Raw genomic sequence first — 23,046 nt, 5'->3', positions numbered from 1 at the left:
CTTCTTTTTTATTGTCTTTTTTCCTTTCCCTGATCTTCATTGTTTATTCTTTATGTTCAGTTTCATTCCACTTTACTATATTTATTAGGCTTTTCCAATTTTATTTATTCTTTTAAGTTCTTATACTGGGTAGATAATATGATATTTATACATGTGGGTCTGATTTATTTCACTTATGAGTATAGACTCTAGTTGCATCTACTTACCTATAAAAGATTTGAATTCATCTGTCTTTATAGCTAAGTAATACTCAATTGTTAAAAATATCACATCTTTTTCATCCAATCCTGAGGTGATAGGAATTATAGTTGTTTTTTTTTAAGATTTAGCCATGATAAATTGTGCTTCTATAAACATGGATGCACATATATCTCTGTGAAGTGTGCTTTTTAAAATAAATTTATTGAGAAACAAATAGCAATGAGACACTTTCAAAAGTGATCAGTAGGACAGTTTCAATAATAAATACATTGCACATTCTTGTCTCAGTGGTTATTCATTGTACAAGATGCAGATATGACATCCTGTCCACAAACACTATTAGAACAAAATCTCTTACTCATTGAATTAAGAGAATGTAGCTGTATATCTATCCTAACTATTTTGACTATACAGATAGAAATTGGTCATTCATTTGTAACCCCATTTTTTTATTTGGTTTGGTCAGAGAAGGGTATTCTGTTGCCATTTAAATATTGTAAGTGCGTGAATTCAGCAAAATATTACAATATAGTCCAGTAGTCCATAATAGTAGTGGGTCATCTGCAGGACTGGCAATGTCAGAGTTGCTGATCTGAGCCCTTTACAGTGCAGCATACCAACATGGCTTCAACCCTTATACCTCATTTTTATACCTTTCTGCTGGACGGTTAAGATCAAGATAAACCAAGACCTATATAACAAGAAATGTAACTTCTGTATCTGATAAGGTCAGTCAAGTTCCCTCAGAATTTATCCTGAAACCCTGTACCGTAGTTTGTAGATCCTTTGTCAGTGTCAGCCATATGGATGAGGCACGGACATTGCTTGACCAATTTGCTCTCTGTGAAAGCCTGAGAGAATGTTTTCTCTCCATGTGACTCTCCTTAGGCACACACTATATCATTGATCACATTCTGTGGACCCATAATCTCCTTGATCATAAAATTTGGGACACAACTGAGTTACATGATGATATATAGGTTCTACTATAACCTGAGTCTGCACTGACCTTGAAAGGCTAGGAACCAAATGTAACTGTCCTTGTAACCCTTCTTTTTCTCCAATTTTTGGTCTGAAAACTTAGGTTGTTAAACCTCCAGAAGAGAAGCTTATTATTACCCTAAAACATATGCAGGTGGGTTTAACTTAACTACCAGTCTGAATATCAAACATCTTAGGCATAATATGGAACAGGTATTTCCATCAAGTATCGATATGTTAAAATTTAGGTCCCAACAGAATATGAAGAAAAAAATTCAAAAATAGAAAAATATTTAAAAATATGAATAAACAATTACATATTTTTACACAGAAATTTAGAAATCTAACCATATACAGCATTGGAGCAGGACAGTCCTGTGACATATACTTTTTTTGTGTCTATTTTTCATTTATTACCCTTTTTTTAAACAAACATTTACTTGAGAGACAGAATGGCAATAATTAGTGTGTCATGACAAGCAGCACATATTTAGAGGACCAGAATGCTATACATTCCTAGCATGACCCTGCTATTGCACATTGATATCTTCAGTGCAGTTTCTTAGTTCATAGGTATCAGCAAATAGTTAGTCAGGGTGAAAATCCCACCAATTAACTGCTAGTTTCAAAAACCTGCTGATGATTCTCTGAATCACTGCCATCTTGTGCATGTAAATGTATGACTTTGCCTCTGTTATGTTTCCTAGCTTTTCTCCTTGCCCTCTTTTCGTGGTCTAATCTTTAAATTCTTGCTTTCCTTTTAATTGTGCTACATCTTTCTATGTCTATTTCTTCTTTTGAGTTCTTATGCTAGTGAGACTATACAATATTTACACATGTGGGTTTGGTTTATTTCACTTATGAGTCTATCCTCAAGTGGCATCCACTTATATATAAATACTTCAAGTTTATCATTCTTTATAGCTGAGTAATACTTCATTGTACAAAAATACATCTTTTCATCCATTCCTCAGGTGATGGGCATCTTGGTTGTTTCCAAGATTTGGCTATCACAAAATGTGCTGCTATAAAAATAGGTCCACATATATCACTATGATATGATAGTTTTCAGTTCCTCCAGGAAAATTCCCAGTGGGGGGATAGCTGTTTGGAATGGGATTTACAGTCCTAGATTTTTAAGGATTCTCCAGATTGATTTCCATAATGGTTGCTCCAGTCTACATTCCCACTAGCAGTGGAGAAGGATTCCTTTTTCCCCACAGACTCTCCAACATTTGTTGTTAGTTGATTTGTGTATGATAGCCATTCTTTCCGGGCTGAGATGGTATCTCAGTGTTGTTTTAATTTGCATTGCATGGATAGCTAGTGTGTGGAGCATTTTTTCATATATTTATTCGCTTCTTTAATTTTGTCTTCTGTGAAATGTGTGTTCATCTCAGATGCCCATTTCTGGATTGTGTTTTTAAATTTTGGGACCCTACTGTTTTTTAGTTCTTTATAAATTCTAGAGAGCACACCTTTTTCTGAGTACTTGTTAAGATTTTTTTCAAAATTTGTAGGCTGTCTATTTATTGTTAGTAATTTCTTTTGATGTGCAAAAGCTTCTCAATAAAAGGAGGTCATTGTTGTTAATGTTTTCAACTATTACATGTGAGATTAGATTTTTGTTCATGAACACTTTACCTACCCCTGTTTCTTAAAGAGTTTCTCCTACTTTCTCTTAGAGGAGATTTAGTGTTTCTGTCTTAATGTTTAATTCTTTAATCAACTTTGACTTCATCTTAGTGTGTGGTGATAGACCTGGGTCAAGATTTAGTTTTCAGCTTTTAGAGAGCCAGTTTTTCCAGCACCATTTGTTAAAGAGGCTATCTTAGTCCAGTAAGCATGCTTGGCTCCTTTGTGGACTATCAGGTGGTTGACTGTGTCCATAGATGCTTCTGAATCTTCTAATCTATTCAACTGATCCTCAGGTCTACCATGATGATTTTATCACAGTAACTTTGTTATATAATTTCAAGTCAGGAATTGTAATTCCTCCTGCCTTGTCATTGTTGCCCAGGATTGCCTGTGCTTTTCTAGGTGTTTTCTGGTTCCAAATAAATTTTAGGAATGATTTATCTATATCTGTGAGGAATGTTCATGGTAGTTTGATAGAGATTGCATTAAAACTGTACAGGAATTTTGGGAGCATGGCGATCTTCAAAATGATGGATCTTCCTATCCAGGAGCAGGGAATATCTTTCCATTTTCTGTAATCTTCTACTATCTCATTTTTCAGAGTAGCGCATCTTTTCCTGAAAAGATCTTTGACTTCTTTAGTTAGATTAATGCCAAGGTATTTCATTTTCCATGAAGCAATTGTAAAAGAATTGTTTCTCTAATTTCCCTCTCAGTGTGTTCGTTATCTATGTACAGGAATGCTATTGACTTTTGGGTATTGACTTTGTATCCTGCTATGCTACTGAATTTCTGTGTCAGTTCTAGTAGCTTCTTGGTGGAGTTTTTTTGGATCTTCCAAATAAGTATCATGTCATCAGCAAGTAATGATAATTTAATTTCTTTACTTATTTTAATTCTTTTAATTATTTCTTTTGTCTAATGGCTCTAGCTAATGATTCCAGAACTATATTGAATAGGAGTTGTGATACAGGACATCCTTGTCTTGTACCAGATCGGAGAGTAAAAGATTTCAGTTTTTCCCCACTGAAGTAGAGGCCATCTATTCCAATTTTCTGTAGGACTTTGAAGATGAATGACTGTTGGACTTTGTTAAAAGCTGTTTCTGCATCACTTGAGATGATCATGTGCTTTTTTAGATTTGGCTCTATTGATGTAGTGTATCATATTTATAGATTTGTGTATATTAAACCATCCTTGCATCCCTGAGATGAATCCTACCTGGTCATGGCATATAATCTTCTTGATGATTTCATGTATTCAATTTGCTAGGATTTTATTGAGTATTTTTCCATGTTTGTTCATGAGGGAAATTGGCATGTAGTTCTCTTTTTTAGTTGCATCTTTCCATGGTTTTGGTATCAGTATAATACTTGGTTCCATGAATGATTTTGGATGGATTGCTTCCTTTTCAATTTCATTGAAGATTTTGAGGAGTATAGGGATAATATCTTCCATAAATTTCTTGGAGAATTCAACTGTAAATACATAAGAACTTTGACTTTTCTTTGTTGGTAGTTTTTTTTTTTATTACATTTCATATTTCATTGGCTATTATAGGTTTTTTGAGAGTAGTTATATATTCTTGATTCAGTTTTGGTATTTTGTACCTTTGTAGGGATCTGTCCATTTCTTCTGTGTCTTCTAGTGTGTGAGAGTAAACACTCTTAAAGTGGCTATTGAAAATCTTCTGAATTTCACTGGGTCCATAGTAGTTACACCCTTTTCATTCCTTATTGCTTGGTTTTGAATTTGTTCTTTTCTCTTTTAATGAGGTTAGCTAGGAGCTTATCAATTTTATTTAATCTTCCAAAGATCCAGCTTTTTGATTCATTAATTCTTTGATCTGTTTTCTTCATCTGAATTGAATTAATTGCTGCTCTAATATTTTTGATTTCTTCCCGTCTTTCAGCTTTGGGTTTGGTTTCTTCTTCCTTTTCTAGATGTTGGAGGTGCACATTAGGGTTTTTATTTATTCTTGTTCTGTTTTCCTAATGTGTGAATTCATAGGTATAAATTTCCCTCAGAACTGCTTTCATCGCATCCCATGAATTCAGATAAGTTGTGTTTGAATTTTCATTGAATTGTAGATATTGTTCAATTTCTTGTTTAATTTCATCTGTGACTGATTGGTTGCTGAGTAGGGTTTTTTTTTAAATTTCCGTGTATTTATGGGGCTTTTCTGTTTTTTTTTTTTTGTCATTTATTTCCAGTTTAATTGCACTGTTGTGAGATAATATGCATGGGATAATTTCTGTTTTTTTGCAAATACGTAAGTATGATGAATGCACCAGTATGTGATCTATTTTAGAAAATGACACTTGTGCAGCTGAAAAAAATGTATATTCAGCTGTCATTGGGTGGAACACTCTATGTCCACCAAGTCCATTTGTTCCAAGTTCTGCTACTTCTTTGCGAATTTTTTTCTGCTTGACATATCTTTTAGGGATATGGGTGTGTTAAGGTCTCCTGTTAAGATTGTGGTCTTAGGTATGAGATTTTTCATGTCCATTATGATTTGTCTCATATAGTTGCATGCTCCCATGTGTGGTGCATGTACATTTATGAGTTTTACTTTTTCCGCTTGAAATTTTCCCCTAACCAGTATATAGTGACATTCTTTATTTAATTTGATCATTCTTGATATGAAGTTGAGACTGTCTGAGAATCTGAGAACAAGATTGCTTCCCCTGCTTTTTTATGAGCTCCTGGGGCATGTATCATTTTTTCCATCCTTTGACTTTCAGCCTATTAATTTTTTTGAGTGAAGTGTGTTTCTTGTGTACAGCACATTGTTGGATTTTGTTTCCTAATCCACTGTGCCAGTCTATTTCTTTTACATGGTGAATTGAGTCCACTTACGTTGATGGATATAATTGAAATGTATTGATTCACTATGGACATGTTATTTACCTGCTGTTGTTTCTTCCTTTTTCTCCTCTGTTGAAATGTTTTTCCTATTTAGTGGGTTCCTTCTATTTTCATTCATGGAGTTCTGATCATTTTGGTCCCTCTCTAGAACATTTTTCAGTAGTCTGTGTAGTGTTGGCTTTGTCATCATGAAATTCTTTGGTTGTTCTTTTGTATGTAAGTATTTCACTTCTTCATCATACTTGAAAAGGAGTTATGCAGGACATAGTTGTCTGGGCTGGAATTTGTTTTCATAGAGGACTTGAAGTACTCTGCTTCATGCTTTTCTTTTCTTCATGGTTTGGGAAGAGAAGACTGCCATTATTCTGATAGTTTTTCCTTTAAATGTGATCTGTTTCTTTTCTCTAGCAGCTTTCAGTATATTGTTCTTGTGCTGGATTTCTGGGATCTGGACTATTATATGTCTCGTTGTGTTTTTAATTGGGTTGAAGTTATTTGGAGTTCTGTATGCTTTGGTTACCTGAATATCATATTGTTTCCCCATGTTTGGGAAGTTTTCTGCTATTACTTCTGCACATATTCTTTTTAAATTATTTGTCTTGACTCCTTCTTTCACCTTGATGCCTATAAGTTGTTCATGTTTACATTGTCTTGCATGTGACAGATTAATTATTTTAGTTTTTTTAAAGAGATCTTTTCTTGCCTTTTCACTAGCTGCCATGGTGTATTCAAGATCTGAAACTCTGTCTTCACTTTCACTCAAATGATTTTGCAAGCTTGTGATTGAGATTTTAAGTTCCTCTTTATCTCTTTGACTTTGCTTCATGTGATCTATTTCTTTCCTGTATTGCTCATTCGAGGAATCCATTGCCTTTCTAATCATCTCTATTTTTTAATCAGTGTCTTCTTGAGAAGCAGTTATAAATACTTTTACATGAGAGATTATTTCTTATCTGCTTTCCTCTATATGTTTATGCATTTGATTCTTTACTTCATATGATATGAATTCAGGGATTTCTTTTTTATTTCAGAAATTAATTCTGAACTGAGTTTCTCTATATCTTTCAGCTGTTGTTTCTTTACTTCAGACACTATTAGTTCAGATATTTCAGCTGTGCTGTTGTCCTCTGCACTTGTTCTGGGTTGGCTCCAGACCTGAGATTGCACTTTGCTCCTTATTTTTCTCATTTTGTATAGAACTATCCTCTGACCTTTGGTGTAGAGCTTTGGTGGAGTTATAATCTTAGCATCTGTTAAAATTTGGGTGCAGATCTACTAAGTTTGAGTTCATCCAGTTGTGCTGGTTTGGTTCTGGCTACTGTGCTTAGCTCCTTCCTGCTGCAGCCCTTGGAGGTGAACCTGTTGTGCCCTCTTGTAAGGTGTTCTGCTCCTGGATTAGCTGGATGGTTTTGGCCTCTAGTCTCTTGGTAGGAACTTCAGCTGCAAAGTTTCACCCCAGACCTATATGCTAGGCCTGGACTTAGTCTGCAGGGATCCAGGGAGAGAAGGAGTGTGCAGAAGCTCTCCCACAACTCATAGGCTCTGAGTTTGGGTGTGTTTGGAGGGGTCTCAAGAGCGTGGCAGAAGTTCTCACTCACAAGGTGGGCTTGGGCTCACTCTCGATGGGTAAAGGGGTCCTGAGAGCATCGCAAATTGTCTCACTCATGTGGAGGGCCAGGGCTTTGTCCGGAGTGGTCCAGAGGATTCAGGGAAGCGCAGAAGCTCTCCCACACACTTGCAGTGCCTGGGTTTGGCAGGTCTGGAGGGGTTGAGAGTTGTGATATGATATTTTGATGCATTTTCAAAAAATACTCAGAAGGGAAAGAATAGTAATAGGTTTCAGAGGAGGATCCACACTGATTTTCATAGTTGTTGCATCAGTCTATATTCCCAACAACACTGGAGAAGAGTTTCTTTTCCCACAGTATTTGTTATTAGTTGATTTCTTTATGGCAGCCATTGTATCTTGGGTGAGATGGTATCTCAATGATGTTTTTTAAATTTTCATTCTTTGTATGACTAGTGGTATGGAACATATTTTTAAAATGTATTTATTTTCCATTTTTATTTCTTTCTCTGAGAAGTGTGTGCTCATCTCACATGACAATTTTTGGATTGTGTCTTTAATTTTGGGGGCCTGATTTTTTTTTTTTTTTAGTTCTTTATAGTTTCTAAATAGAAGTTCTTTGTCTGAATGATTGTTGGTTAAGATTTTTTCCTAATTCATGGATTGTCTTTTTACTCTGCTGGTGCTTTCTTTTGACATGCAGAAACTTCTCAATAAGGTGAGATCTTTGGTTCTGTTTTCTTTTCCAGTACCTAGCTGGGTTGATCACAATAGGTTTGTAGTTTAATTTCAAGTCTGTTATTGTAATGTGGCATATCTTGCCTTTGTTGCCCATGATTGCCTTTTCTGTTTGAGGTACTAAATTTTACAAATGTTCTATGTAAATTTGTGAGGTACTTTGATAGTATTTTGATAGAGATTGCAGTAAATTTATATAACAATTTTGAAAGTATGACCATTTTCACAATGTTGGTTGTTCCTGTCCAGGAAAATGTATATCTTTCCACTTTTTGAAAATTTTTTTGATTTCTTTTCTAGATTATTACAATTTTTATTGTATAGATCTTTTACTTTCTTTGTTATATTAATTCCTATGTATTTCCTTATTTTGGACGCTATTATGAAGGATATTGTTTCTCTAACTTCATGCTCTTGATTTTTGGATGCTGACTTCATACCTGCTACACTACTGAATTTGTTTAATAATTTAAGGAGCTTCTTGGTGTAATTCTTTGGGTTTTCCATGTACAGTATCATGCCATCTGCAAATAATGATAAAGTGACTTCTACTTTACTTTTCTTTATATTGTCTAACAGCTGTTGCTAATGTTTCTAGATTACATTAAACAGGAGTGGTGATGGAGGACATTCTTGACTTGTACCTAATTTTGCAGTAAAATCTTAGAGATTTTCTTCACTTAGAATGATGTTGGCTGTTATTTTGTCAAAGAAGTCTTTTATCAGACTGAGGCACACACCATATGCTCCAATTCTGTGGGGCTTTTTCTTCTTCTTCTTCTTCTTCTTCTTCTTCTTCTTCTTCTTCTTCTTCTTCTTCTTCTTCTTCTTCTTCTTCTTAACTGGGGATTGAACTCAGACTCTTGTGCTTGCCGAAGAAGTGCTTATTCTACTGAGCCATCTCCCCAGCCCCTCTGTGGGGCTTTGATAATGAATGAGTGTTGGACTTTGTCAAAAGCTTTTTCCATGTCGATTGAGATGATCATGTGGTTTTGGTTTTGGTTCTATTCATATAGTGTATTAGATATATAGATTTTCATATGTTGATTCATGCTTGCATTGCTGGGATGCATCATACATGGTTGTGGTGAAAAATTTTCCTGATGATTTGCTGTATTCTATTTGCTACTATTTTATTGAATATTTATGTTGATGAAGGGGATTGGCCTGTAATTCTCGTTTTTGTTTGAGGTCTTCTCCAGCTTTGATATAAATACAATAATTGCCTCCATAAATAATCTCCTGCGTATTGTTTCCTTTTCAATTTCATGGAAGAGTTTGAGGAGAATTAGGATTAAATCTTCTCTAAATTTCTTGTAGAATTTACTGCAAATCCATTAGGACCTGGACTATTCTTTGTTGGTAATTTTTTTTTAATCAAATTTTCAATTTGATGGGCTAAGATTGAGTCATTCAAAGTTTTTGTATTTTCTTGACTGAGTTTGGTAAATTATACCTACCTAGGAATCTGCCCATTTTTCTGTGAATTCGATTTTTTAAGAGTAAAGATTTTCACAATACCTGTGGATGATCTTCTGAAATTCCACAGGATGTGTAGTAATTTGGCCCTTGTACCTTACTGCTTGAATTTGAGTTTTTTCTTTTTTCTTTTTGAAGACATTGGCTATGAATTTATCAATTTTGTTTAATCCTTCACAAAACCCGAGGTTTGCTTTTTAATTATTTGTATTATTTTCTTTGTCTAAATTGCATTAATTACTGCTCTAATCTTTATAATTTTCTCCCATGTTTGGGATTTGGCCTTGGTTTGCTTCTCATTTTCTAAAAGCATGAGTGTAGCATTACACTACACTAGTGTAGGGGATTTATTTGTTTTCATTCTATCGCCTACTGTGTGAGTTCACTACTATAACTTTACCTCTGAGCACTACTTTCATTACTTCCTACAAATTCTTGTAGGTTGCATTTAAATTTTCTTTTCTTTTCTTTTCTTTTTTTTTTTGGCAGAACCAGGGATTGAACTCAGACCCTTGCGCTTGCCAGGGAAATGGTTATTCTACTGAGCCATCTCCCCAACTGCTCTTTTTTTCTCTTTTCTTTTAAATTTTTATATATTTATTTATTTAATTTTCTTAGGATCATAGATATTATTTAATTTCTTGTTTAAGTACATCTGCAAGCCGATGTTTGCTGAAGAGGGTGTTATTTAATTTCCATATGGTTCTGGGGGTCTGTAGTTTATTTTTCATTAATTTCCAGTTGCATTTCACTGTGATCAGATTATATTCATGAGATAATTTCTATTTTCTTGCATTTACTTCAGCATCATCTGTAGAGTACTAGATCTGAGAGTAAAAGCTTGAAGGTTTTCCCCACTTAGAATTATGTTAGCTGTTGAGTTTTCATAGATGGCTTTTACAGATTGAGATAGAGGGTATCTATTCTAATTTTCTGTAGGACTTTCAACGTAAACGAGTGTTGAACTTTGTAAAAAGCCTTTGCTGTATCGATTGAAATGATCATGTGGTTTTTAGATTTGGCTCTATTAATATAGTATATTATATTAATAGATTTGTGTATATTGAACCATCCTTGCATCCCTGGGATGAATTTTACCTGGTCATGGCATATAATCTTCTTGATGATTTGCTGTATTCAATTTGCTAAGATTTTATTGAGAATTTTTGCATCTACATTCATGAGGGAGATTTGCCCTGTAGTTCTCTTTTTTAGTTGTGTCTTTCCCTGGTTTTGGTATCAGTATAATGCTTGCTTCCAGGAACAATTTTTGGAGGATTCCTTTCTTTTCAATTTCATTAAATAATTTGAGGAGCATAGGGATTATATCTTCCATAAATTTCTTGCAGAATTCAGCTCTGAATATCAGGACCTACACTTTTCCTTGTCAGTAGGATTTCTTTTTCTTTCTTTCTTTTTTTTTTTTTGCATTGTTTCATTGGTTGTTATTTTGTTATTGAGAGTTGTTATATCTTTTTTTTTTTTTTGGCAGAACCAGGGATTGAACTCAGGCCCTTGCGCTTACCAGGGAAGCACTTATTCTACTGAGCCAGCTCCCCAGCCCCTGTTATATCTTCTTGATACAGTAGTTTTGGTAATTTGCACCTTTCTAGTAATCTGTTCGTTTTTTCTGTGTTTTCTATTCTGTGAGAGTAAAGATGCTCAAAGCAGCTCTTGATAATCACCTAAATTTCCACTGGGTCTGTGGTAATCACACCCTTTTCATTCCTTATTGCTTGTATTTGGGATTTTCTTTCCACTTTTTGATGCACTTAGGTAGGGGCTTATCAATTTTATTTATCAGTTAAAGAACCAAATTTTTGATTCAATAATTCTTTGAACTATTTTCTTCATCTCCACTAAATTAATTTTTGCTTTAATCTTTATGCTTTCTTCCCATCTTTGGGCTTTCGGTTTGGTTTGCTCTTCCTTTTCTAGAAGATGGAGGTTCAGCATTAGGTTATTTATTTGTTCCCGTTCTCTTTTCCTAATGTGTGAGTTAACAGCTATAAATTTCCCTCTAAGAGCTGCTTTCATAGCATCCCATAAATTCCAATAAGTTGTGTTTGAGTTTTCATTGAATTGTAGATATTGTTCAATTTCTTGTTTAATTTCATGTGTGATGCATCAGTTTCTGAGTAGGGTGTTTTTCAATTTCCACATATTTATGGGTTTTTTTTTGTTCTTTTGTCATTTATTTCTGGTTTTATTACTCTATGGTTAGGTAATATGCAAGGGATAATTTCTGTTTTCTTGCATATTCTTAAGCATGACCAATGGACCAGTATGTGGTCTATTTTAGAAAATTACCCATGTACAGCTGCAAAAAATGTGTATTCATCTGTGGTTGGGTGGAACACTTTGTACATGTACACTAAGTCCATTTGTTCCAAGCTCTTGTTCAGTACTGGTACTTCTTTGCTAATTTTTTGTCTGCTAGACATGTCTTTCAGGGATAAGGGGGTGTGAAGGTCTCCTGTTAAGACTGTGGTATTGGATATCAGATTTTTCATGTGTGGTCTATTTTAGAAAATTTGCTTTATATAGTTGGGTGCTCCCGTGTTTGGTGCATACATACTTATGGGCGTTACCTCTTCCTCTTGATTTTTCCCCTAGCCAGTATGTATTGGACTTCTTTATTCATTTGTTCATTCTTGGTTTGAAGCTGAGACTGTCTGAGAACAGAATTGTTACCGATGCTTTTTTTCTGATTTGCTGTGGCATGTAGTATTGTTTTCTATCCTTTGACTTGTAGCCTATGAATTTCTTTATGAGTTAAATGTGTTTCTGGTATATAGTATATTGTTTAGTTTTGTTTCCTAATCCACTGTGGCAGTCTATTTCTTTTAATTGGTGAATTAAGTTCATTTACATTGATGAATATAATTGAGATGTGTCAACTAATGTTTGACATGCCATTTACCTGCTGTTTTTTACTTCTTTTTTACCTGTGTTTACTTGTTTGACCTATTTAGTGGATTGCTTCCATTATCGTTCATGGAGTTCTGATCGCTTTGGTTCCTCTCTAGAATATCTTTTCGTAGTCTGTGTAGGTTTGGCTTTGTCTTCATGAAATTCTTTAGTGTTCTTTTTCATGGAAGTATTTTACTTTTCCATCATACTTGAAAGGGAGTATTGCAGGGCATAGTCGTCTGGGCTAGATTTTGTTTTCATAGAGGACTTTAAGCATTCTGTTCCATGCTCTTCTTGCCTTCATGGTTTGTAAAGAGAAGTCTGCCATTATTCTGATGGGTTTTCCTTTAAATATGATCTGTTTCTTTTCTCTAGCAGCTTTCAGTATATTGTTCTTGTGCTGGATTTGACATCTGGACTATTATGTGTCTCAGTGTATTTTTAATTGGGTTGAAGTTATTTGGAGTTCTGTGTGCTTCAGTTACCTGAATATCATATTGTTTCCCCATATTTGGGAAGTTTTCTTCTATTACTTCTGCCCATACTCTTTTTAAATCATTTGTATTGCCTCTTTCTTTCTCATTTATGTCTATGAGTCACACGTTGTTCATCTTTGCACAGTCTTTTCGGTGATGAATCATTTTTTCTTGCATCTTAGTTGTTTTTAAGAGATCTTTTCTTACCTTTTCATTAACTGCGACAGTGTCTTGAAGACATGAATCTCTTGTGTTCACTTTCACTCAAACAGTTTTGCGAGCTTATGATTGCGATTTTAAGTTCCTCTATATCTCTTTGACTCTGCTTTATGTAATCTATTTCTTTCCTATACTTCTCTTTGAAGTATTCTATCATTTCTCTATTCCCCTTTATTTTTTTTTTATCAGTGTCATCTTGAGAAGCTGTTCTTAATCTTTCATTATATTTATCCTTTCTTTTTTACTGCAGAGAGTATTTCTGGTCTGCTTTCCTCTATATGTTTCTGCAGTTGATTTTTTACTTCAGAAGCTATTAATTCAGAGATTTCATTTTTATTTCAGAGATTATTTCTTATCTGAGTTCCTCTTTACCTGTCCACAGTTGTTTCTTTACTTCACATACTATTAATTCAGACATTTCACCTGTGCAATTCCCACTTCCTTCTGTGCTAGTTTCTTCTGCACTTGTTCTGGGTAGATTATGGCTGGAGATTGCATTTTGCTTCTTCTGTTTGTCATTTTGTCTAGCACTGTCCTCTGACCTTTGGTGTGTATCTTTGGTGCAGTTATAACCTTAGCACCTACTGAAATTCAGGTGCGGATCTACCAAGTCTGAGTTCATCCAGTTGTGCCTGGCTTGGGGCTGGCTGCTACGCTCAGCTTCTTGCTACAGCCCTTGGAGGTGAATCCATTGTGCCCCTCTGGTAAGATGTTCTTCTCCTGGATTAGCTGGGTGGTTCTGGCGCCTAGCCTGTCTCCAAGGAATTTAGGTGCAGTTTCACCCCAGACATATATGCCACACCTGATCTGGGCCAGGAGTGTTCCCAAGAGCAGGACATAAAGACTCACTCAGAAGTGGACCTGGACTGAGTCCAGATGGATCTAGCAGGCAAAGGAGAGAGTGGAAGCTCTCCCACACAATTGCAGGTCCTGGGCTTGGGCTGTGCCTTGTTGGGTCCCGAGAGTGCAGCAGAAGTTCTCACTCACAGCTGTGCCTGTGCTGGTTCTGGAGTTGTTCAGAGGGTTTCCAAGAGCAGGGCAGGATTCCTCACTGACATGCCGAGCTTGTGCTGGGTGGGAGGGTTCCAGCAGAGGCTGGGGAGTGTGGAAGCTCTCCCATGAACTAGCTGGGTCTGGGCTTGGGCTTGGTCTGGAGAGTTCCTGAGAGCATAGAGGAAATTTTCACTCACACCCCAGGCCTGGGCTTGTTCTGTAAGGGTTCAGAAGGGTCTGGACAGCAAGACTAAAATCTAACTCACATGCCAGGTTTGCGCTTTTTCTGGAGTGGTGCAGCAGGTGCAGGGGAGCACGGAAGCTCTCCCACACACTTGCTGGACCTGGGCTTGGGCTGGGCCTATAAGGGTTCCGAGAGCACAGCAGGAGTTCTCACTCAGAACTTGCTTTTTGAAGACAGCATAATATTTTATGGCAGAATTAGACTACATGTTAATTGTGCATTTTAAAATAATAGATATTAGGTTGTGTCTCCATTTTAACTTTTGTAAAATAATGCTTTCCTGAATTTTCTGATAATTTTGATTCCTTCTTTTCAGTTATTTTGAAGATATATACATCACCAGTGGAACTGCTAAATCATATATTTTTGTAGTTAACTTTCTGAGAATCTACCAAAGTATTTTGCACAACAGCTGAAATATTTCATGCTCTCACCAGTAGTACAAGCAATGCACATAGGATCCTATGTCTCTACACTACCATCAACCATTGTTATGTAACTCTTTTTAATAGCTTTCCTAATGGCAATGAAATGTACCTTCTTTTGGTTCTGATTACATTTATTTTCATAACAGTTGTTACTAAACATTTTTGCATGTTTCAGAACTACTTCTGTATTTTCTTTGGAAAAATACTTATATAAAACCTCTGTAAAGTTTTAGTTTTTAAACATTGTTATCTGAGTTTTTGGTGTTCAGAATATAATGTATTTTAGCCAGGGAGATAGCTCAGTGGAATAAGCGCTTGCCTGGCAAGTGCAAGGGCCTGAGTTCAATCCCCAGTTCCCCCTCCTCGCGCCCCGCCAAAAGCCCTAGAATATAATGTATTTTAGATATGAAATTTATATCAGTGATTTTTCTTTGTCACATTTAAAGTTTGAGGTATTTTTTGTTCTATTCTGTTGATTGTTTTTGTGTGCCCCTGAAAATTCCCTTTTATGTACAAATATTTTAAATATTAAAATCCAATTTCTTTCTTCTTTATTTTAGTTCCTGATTTTAATGTAATATATAATGTATTGGGAATTTTAAGTGAAAGGACAACATAACTTAATTTTATTATTAGAACCTCTTTATTTATTTATTTATCTATGGAACCGAGGATTGAACTTAGGCCTTTGCACTTGCCAGGGTAGCGCTTATTCCACTGAGCCAACTCCCTGGCCCCAGAAACTCTTAAATCAGATAATAGAAGTTGAAAATAAAAGTTTGTAGTCCACAGCATAACATTTATGGGGAACAGACAAATTAGGAAGCCATGATTCTTTCTCATCCCCTTTAAAATTTGATAAAATGAACAACAGAAAGACAAAATGTACAAACAAAAATACCCCTTCAGCCACAATACACCATACCTCATGTCACATATTTTTAAATAGTCAAGAAATAAAACAAAAATTCTGGTGCAACTAAGATACTTCATACATTGTTTATACATATGAAGTGATAGAGAAGAACAATGACTAAAGAAAAGCCTGAAAATTCTCAGTAAGAATTCACAGATTGCAAATAAATGGAATTGGTGTGATTAATTAGTCAAAGATGTATTGCTATGAGAATCATGTGACTAGAAATTCTTGCTTGAATTTTTATGACATGTAAGTCATTATATTTTGAGCATTTTATCATGAGATTATGAAATCATATGAAAGTTAGCCCCATTACATTAGATCACTAGTATCTTTTCTATATTTTTAAAAACATATCAAAAAATAGCCAACTGAAAGAAATATAGACTCATGCTGAGTAAAAAAAAATGCCCTAGTGGCATGTACTCATAGTTCATCTATGCTTAGATTTAAAATTCTCCACTGAACAATATTTCTTCTTACCTCTGTTTAAAACTTGGAAAACAATACAGAGAAATTCCATGAAGCAATGTAAATTACTGTGTTAGAATAAATGTAAACATTAGATAGGCCCATCATGAGAAATTTAAGAATGATAAAATGATAGCATAGCCATTAGGGAAGCACTAAGGACAAATATTTAACTATTAGGATGTAATATAAGTATATAGTGGGAAGAATCAGGAGAGCAGAAAGGGGAGAGGAATGGAGGATAAAGAGAAGTAAAAAGAGGAGGAGGAGAAGAAAGAAGCATAGGAGGTGAGAATTAAATAAAAGTGCATTTAAGAAATTTATACACAAGCCTACCTTTAAAAACTACTATGTAGGATAAATTAACTTAAGTACAACATATATTTGCTTTTAAATCAAATTGATAAAAGAGCTATGGGAAATAAATGGAACAAAGCAGAACATTTAAAAATATATGGGGTTATGATGCAGGTCAGTGATAGAGTACTTCCCTATCATGTATGAGGCCTTGATGTTGATTCCAGAAGCCCAGTAACTAGATCAAAACATAACAGAAAAATGTAGTTGGGAAAGTTCAATATTGAAGTATTTTTAGAACATGCATGCATGGATTCTGTCAACCTAACTGTCTTTCAGAAACCAGTGTAGTAATTTCAACATGGCTAAGTAGAGAAGCCAAGTTGGAGCTACTCAGAGAAAATCAACTAAAACACAAGTAATTGGAAGAAGGAGTGATGTACTCTGATGCCAACATTGATTTGAAATAAAAGATTAGGAAATTTAAAAAAGCTGTCATAGTTAATTTTCTCTCATTGCTAAGACCAAATGCCTGATACCCAAGGATAAAGGAAGAAACATTTATTTCTCTCACAGTTGATAGATGTTTAAGTCCATAATCAGCTGGTTCTAAACTAGAGTGGTCTGGCAGATGGGCAGCCATTCTTTGTGGTGGAATGAACCAAAAGTCACAAGAATGGAGGGGAGTCTTTCCTTTATATTATACCCATTCCCTATAACCATATGAGGTTTTCTTTTTTATGTATTTGGTACTGGGTCTCACTATGCAACTCACACTTGTAGTGATTGTCTTGTTTTCAGCCTCCCCAGAACTGCAATTACAGGCATGTGCCACAATGCCCAATGGCCCAGTGTACCTTTGGGTGGGGCTGGTGTGGCATGTGTTACTGGGGATCAAACCCCTGTCCCTGCAATTGCCTACATAGGCACTTAGTAAGCTGAGCTATATCGCTGGCCCCAGACCTGAAGGTGTGAAGGACAATCAAAGCACAAAATATAGCGTTCCAACCTGGCTCCACAGTGACTCCTGTACATTCCTTTACATGAAAGGCACTTAATCCACCTCTAAGAGTTGCAAATTTCTAATAGTTTCAGTGTTGCTGAAAAGTCCAAGTCTCAAGTTTCCTTTGAAATTTAAGGCAAACTCTTAACTATGAGCACCTGTACAAATGAAAGAAAGGTAAACATTTCCAACATTCAATGGCATAAGATAAACATTCCCATTTTTAAGGTTGCAAACAGTGAGATACAAAGAATGGGACAAAAGGAAGTCCCAAACCCACCAGTGCAAAAAATAAATCCTGGAATTCCAAGTTCAGCATCTGAAGTGATGTGTGGGGAGATATGAACTCCAAAAGGCTTGGGTTGTTCTGCTCCTACAGCACTTCCAGTGGTTGTAGCATCCTTGGTTTCTCTCTTGGTCCTTCCGTGCTTCTTCACAATTTTCCTCAGATGATTCATATTACCAGCTTCTCAGAACTGCTTGGGTCTCCAATGTACCTTTGGCTTCAGTCACAACTTCATGAGTTGCCCTATCAGATGCACACTGTCTGGTCTCCAGGCTATTAGAAGTATGGTGAAAGCCTCCTTAACCCACAACTTTTTTGTTCTGCGTTTATCTAAAACCAGGACACTTGATTGAGGCCAAGATGTTCTATCAGCTGGATCAGTAGCCAGGCTTGTCTGTAGGGTTTGAGAAGGTGAATTGTGGGGCACTCTAAATCCAATTCTGAGGAACGAATTGTCTATGCTTCCATCATTCTGGAACATACTGTGGCTCCTGACATTGTGGAATAGGGTGCTCTGTAGCTTTCTTCTCAAAGTAAATTCTTTCACTATTGATACTACAAACAGTGGAATCTTGCTGTGTTTGTGATACCCTCAGGCCATATTTTCTGTTCTCATCAATCAAGATCATTTCTGCTCTATTTTTGCACTTTACTGTAGCTTCCTTTTGACCCAATGCAAAACATTTTAAATCATTCTGCTAGGCTCTTTGCTCTTTTTAAAATGTATTTAGTACGGAGTATCCAGAGTCTCCCTACACAGATCAGACTCATAGTGATACTCCTATTTTTAGCCTACCAAATTTTGGGATTAAAGGTCAGCAACACCACACCCAGTGTCTCACCATGTCCTCAGGGCAGGTCCAGCATGGCATGCCGGGAATCAAACCTGGTCCTTGCATCTGCCTAAGTGGGTGATTTAATCCACTGATCTATCTGGGCCACCATAGGCTCTTTGTTCTTGATTCACAATGTAAATCCAACTAAAAGCCCCTAGTAATAGTCACACCACTACCCTAACATTCGACTCCTTTGAATTTTGTTCTGTCTGATTAATTAGTATGCTGCTCTTAATATCAGTTTCTGTAAAAGTCTGGACACAAGCATAATGCAGACAAACTGTTTGCCAAACTATAATACATACTGGAGTCTAATAGTCAGTGCAGCCATTCTACCCATCAGAAACCTTTGAGCTTGGTGTTTACTGGCTTTCTAGACTTCTGAGCTCTGACCAGAATCTCCCATAGAGAATGAGCTAAGGCATTTCAGTTTTATTTTCTCAGTGAGCATCTCTGAATCATTTCGATGTCTTCCCACTGCATGTTCCCAAAGGCTTCTGAACCATATGGTCATGTATAGTTGCAGCAGCAAACCTACTCCTCTGGTACCAAATTCTACCTTACTTACTTTTCTCTCATTTTTGAGACAAAATACTTGAAACACAAAGTTATAAGAGGAAAGGTTTAGTTAGCTCAATGTCTGTAGAGTTCTTGGTCCATAATTGGCTGGCACTAAGGCAGAGTTGTGTGGCACAGGGGTTACTATTCATGGCAGCAGAAGATAGCAAAAAGATCAAGACCAGAGGGGAGAGAAAGCCTCTTTCTCCTCTATGTTGTATAACAGTTACCCATTCTTCCATGACTACATGAGATTTAGGGGGACATCCAGATACAAAACATAAGAAAAACATAAGAACAGTAGTTTATGAAATGGTTATCCAGCCCATAGAGCTGTGTGTGGGCCTCCTGCCTGCTCACAGAGCAAGAAGGCCATGAGGGAAGCTTCCCAAAATACTTATGCACTGAAAAAATGTGGCTAACTCAAATAATAAAGGATATATTTGGGACATAAGACTCCTGTGTCTTTTGTCTTACAACAAACACTGCAACCTGACAGAAAATTTTACCAGTACACACAGGGGTAAGTGATCAGAAAGTTACCTTTCCCCAATACTCCTCCTGCCCTGTGCATTCATGGGCCACCTTGGATGTTGAGGGACAAGGACTGGGGATTTGTACTTTCCCTGCCCTGTGACCAGTGGTGCATAAACCTTTGGTGGAGATGGATAAGAAGTTAGAAAACCCCACTCCATGCTGCCCTGGATCAGCATATGAGAATAACCAGTGGTGTGGAACAAAAGAGGCTGTGCAAGATCCAGAAGAAGCCAACTGAACATAGAACTGGGAGATCCCTCTAGCTGACTGTCTGAGATTGCCATGGCAACTGTAAGAGCAATATTGAAACAATCGGGGAGGAGATACTTGTGGCAAACCCAGAAAGCTGTTACCTGAATATTCTGTAGGCCACAGACCCTACAGCAGGAGCTAAAATCAGTCTCACACCCAGCACTGCTCCTACTGCAGACTTGATGGAGTTAGCTAGCACACGTCTAGTATTTGACTTTGACACTACCACAGAAATGTGCAGACCAGAGAAATTTCTTTCTTCTTTGTCTCTTTGTTTACTTGTTTGTTTCAATTTTCATTTTCTATTTTTTGGGGGAAGTTGAGAATTTAGGTTTCGACATTTATTGCTTGTTTTATTCTCTCCAGTCTGTTTCTCTACTTCCACAACTTTCTGTCTAGATACTTTAGTATTTGCATATGAATGGACATTTCCTCTAGTCTTTCTGAGTTGCTTTGATATTCTTTTGTTTTCCCTTTCATCCATTGTCCCCTGTCTTCTCAACTTTCTTAAAGCTTGGGTGAACATTCTTTGTACTTCAGCATTAATCCCACTATAATTCTCTTTGGTTATCACTATTTTTTTTTAATGTATTTGGTATAGGGTCTAACTATTCAGCTCAGACTCATAGTGATCTTCCAGTTTACAACACCATGCCGAGTCTAGGTGGCCTGCTCAACATGCTCAGGGGTGGAGCTGGTTATCATTATTTTGTCCACTATCACTCTTAAATTCCCTTTCCTGGATAAAATCACTCTACTAAGGGGAGAAATACAATACTACACAGCAGTGATTTTTTTGCTGTTAGATTGTGTTTTATAATTGTACATTTTGCTACTATGGTAAAAATATCAAATTAAGAGTTACCACAGTATGTCAGTTTCTTACTATGTTTGATGATATTGTTATTGCTAACTGTACTAAATTATCCAGATGCCATACCTGATGTAATCAGTTACTCACACTTGTATGAAAACACTGTGATTATCTTGGATCATGATCTTCACCAGAGTCCAGTATAAAAGGATGGCACACTGAGCCAAATAGATAGTAATTTCTCATCCCTAATAATGTGGGAATGTAGGATTTGGGAGAGATATAAAGGCCAAGAGCTATTTACTCCTATGATACTTTTTTAAGAATAGACTTTTTAAAATGAAACCTTACAAGCATCAATACAGAAAGATAAAAAATTAAAAATGATAGTGCACAGATAAAAAATGCAATCATAGACCTTCAGACCACTGAGGACAAAATCAGGGTACAATGAAACAGAGGAAATCAAAAGAAATTCACCTGAATTTTCTGAAATAGAACCAGAAGTAAGTAAATAGACACAACAAAAAGAAACAGATGAATGAGGCTGGACAGAGAATCAGTACCTCTGGCAAAATTAGCCAGGATAGGAGTAGCTTGGAATCCCAGTGTTGCTTTAATCTGTCTTTCTTGAATTACCAGTGATGAATGTTTTTTCATATATTTATTTGCTATTTGTATTTATTCATCTCAGAAGTGTGTATTCATCTCAGATCCCCACTTTTGGATTGGATGCTTAAAATTTCAAGGCCTGATTTTGTAAAATCTTTATATGTTCTAAATAAAAAGCCTTTGTCAGGGGAGCAGTTGACCATAAGTTTTTCAGAGTTCATGGGTTTTGGTTTTTACTCTACTGGTGAATTTTTCCCCATAATTTTATTGAGAAGCAAATAGCAATGAGACAGATTCAAATCATATTGGTAGGACAGTTTCAGTAATTAACACATTGCATACATTCTTCCAAGTGTTTAATTACTGTACAAGATGCAGACATGATATCCTATTTACAAGCTCTATTAAAACAATTCCCTCTACTCATTAAGAAAATGTAACTATATATCTATTCTAACCATTTTGAATACACAGATACAAAATGGACATTTATTTGTATCCCCTTTTTTTGTTTAGTTCCATTATTTGAATATCATAGGTGTGTTAACTTAGCAAAATAATTTAAAACAGTCTAGTAATCCGTAATAGTATTGGGTCTTTTGCTTCACTGGCAATGTCAGAAATTGTTGACCTAAGTCCCCTACAGCTCAACATAAGAGCATGGCTTTTCTTCTTATATTTTGTTTTTATACTTTTCTGCTGGATGATTAAGACCAAGATAAAGCAAGACCTATGCAATAAGAGCTATAGCTTTTGGGTCTGATAAGGTCAGTGAAATCCTGTCAGGATTTATCTTGAGATCTTGTACCTCAGATTGTAGATCCTTTGTCAGTGTCAGCCATGTGGATGAGCCACGGCCATTGCTTGGCCAATGTGCTCTCTGTGAAAGCTTGAGAAAATGTTTTCTCTCCATGTGACTCTCCTTAGGCACACTCTACATCACTGATCACTTTCCTTTTTGGCCTCATAGTCTCCTTGATCAGAAAATTTGGGACACTACTGAGTTACATGACATTACAGTACAAGTTCTCATATGTCTTGAGTCTTAATTGACCTTAGAAGGCTAGGGCCAAAATGTTGGTTTTCCATGCAGCCTTCTTTTTTCTCTAATTTTGGCCTGCAAACTTAGGTTGTTAACCCTCCAGAAGAGAAGTTTATTGTTATGTACAGAAATGTTTTAAAATGATGAGATGCCAGTTGTTGATTCTTTGAAGTATTTCCTGTGCAGTTTTTTTTTTTTCTTTTGTGTGTGTGCATTTATGTGTGTGTGAGGACTGGGCTTTGATCCCAAGTACCATATGTCATGCCAGTCCTGGAACCCCAGTAGTGCACGCCTTTAATCCCAGCACTGGGGAGGATTATACAGGAAGATCACTATGAGTCAGAGCTGTGTAAGGAGACCCTGTATCAAATAAATAAATAAATAAATAAATAAATAAATAAATAAAGGATAAATTGGATGCTGTTATTGGTAAATGGATGCAACTAGAGAATGTACTCTTAAGTGAAATAAATACTAATCAAATGTACAAACATCATATGGTCTCATTGTGTGAATCATAAAGAGCAAATACAATTTGAAGGGTACAATAGATACTATGAACAGTGAATGAACGAGCTCAAAAGAAAACTAGTGCTGAGATGAGGGGAAGGTAGGAGAGGGATTAGAGGAAATAAATATATCTATGCATATAATCAGGATGTTTGGGTTAA

This window comes from Octodon degus, unplaced genomic scaffold (assembly GCF_000260255.1).
Source record: "Octodon degus isolate 3935 unplaced genomic scaffold, OctDeg1.0 scaffold00003, whole genome shotgun sequence".
NCBI classification, from domain to species: domain Eukaryota; kingdom Metazoa; phylum Chordata; class Mammalia; order Rodentia; family Octodontidae; genus Octodon; species Octodon degus.
Note: the sequence above shows the minus strand (reverse complement) of the source record.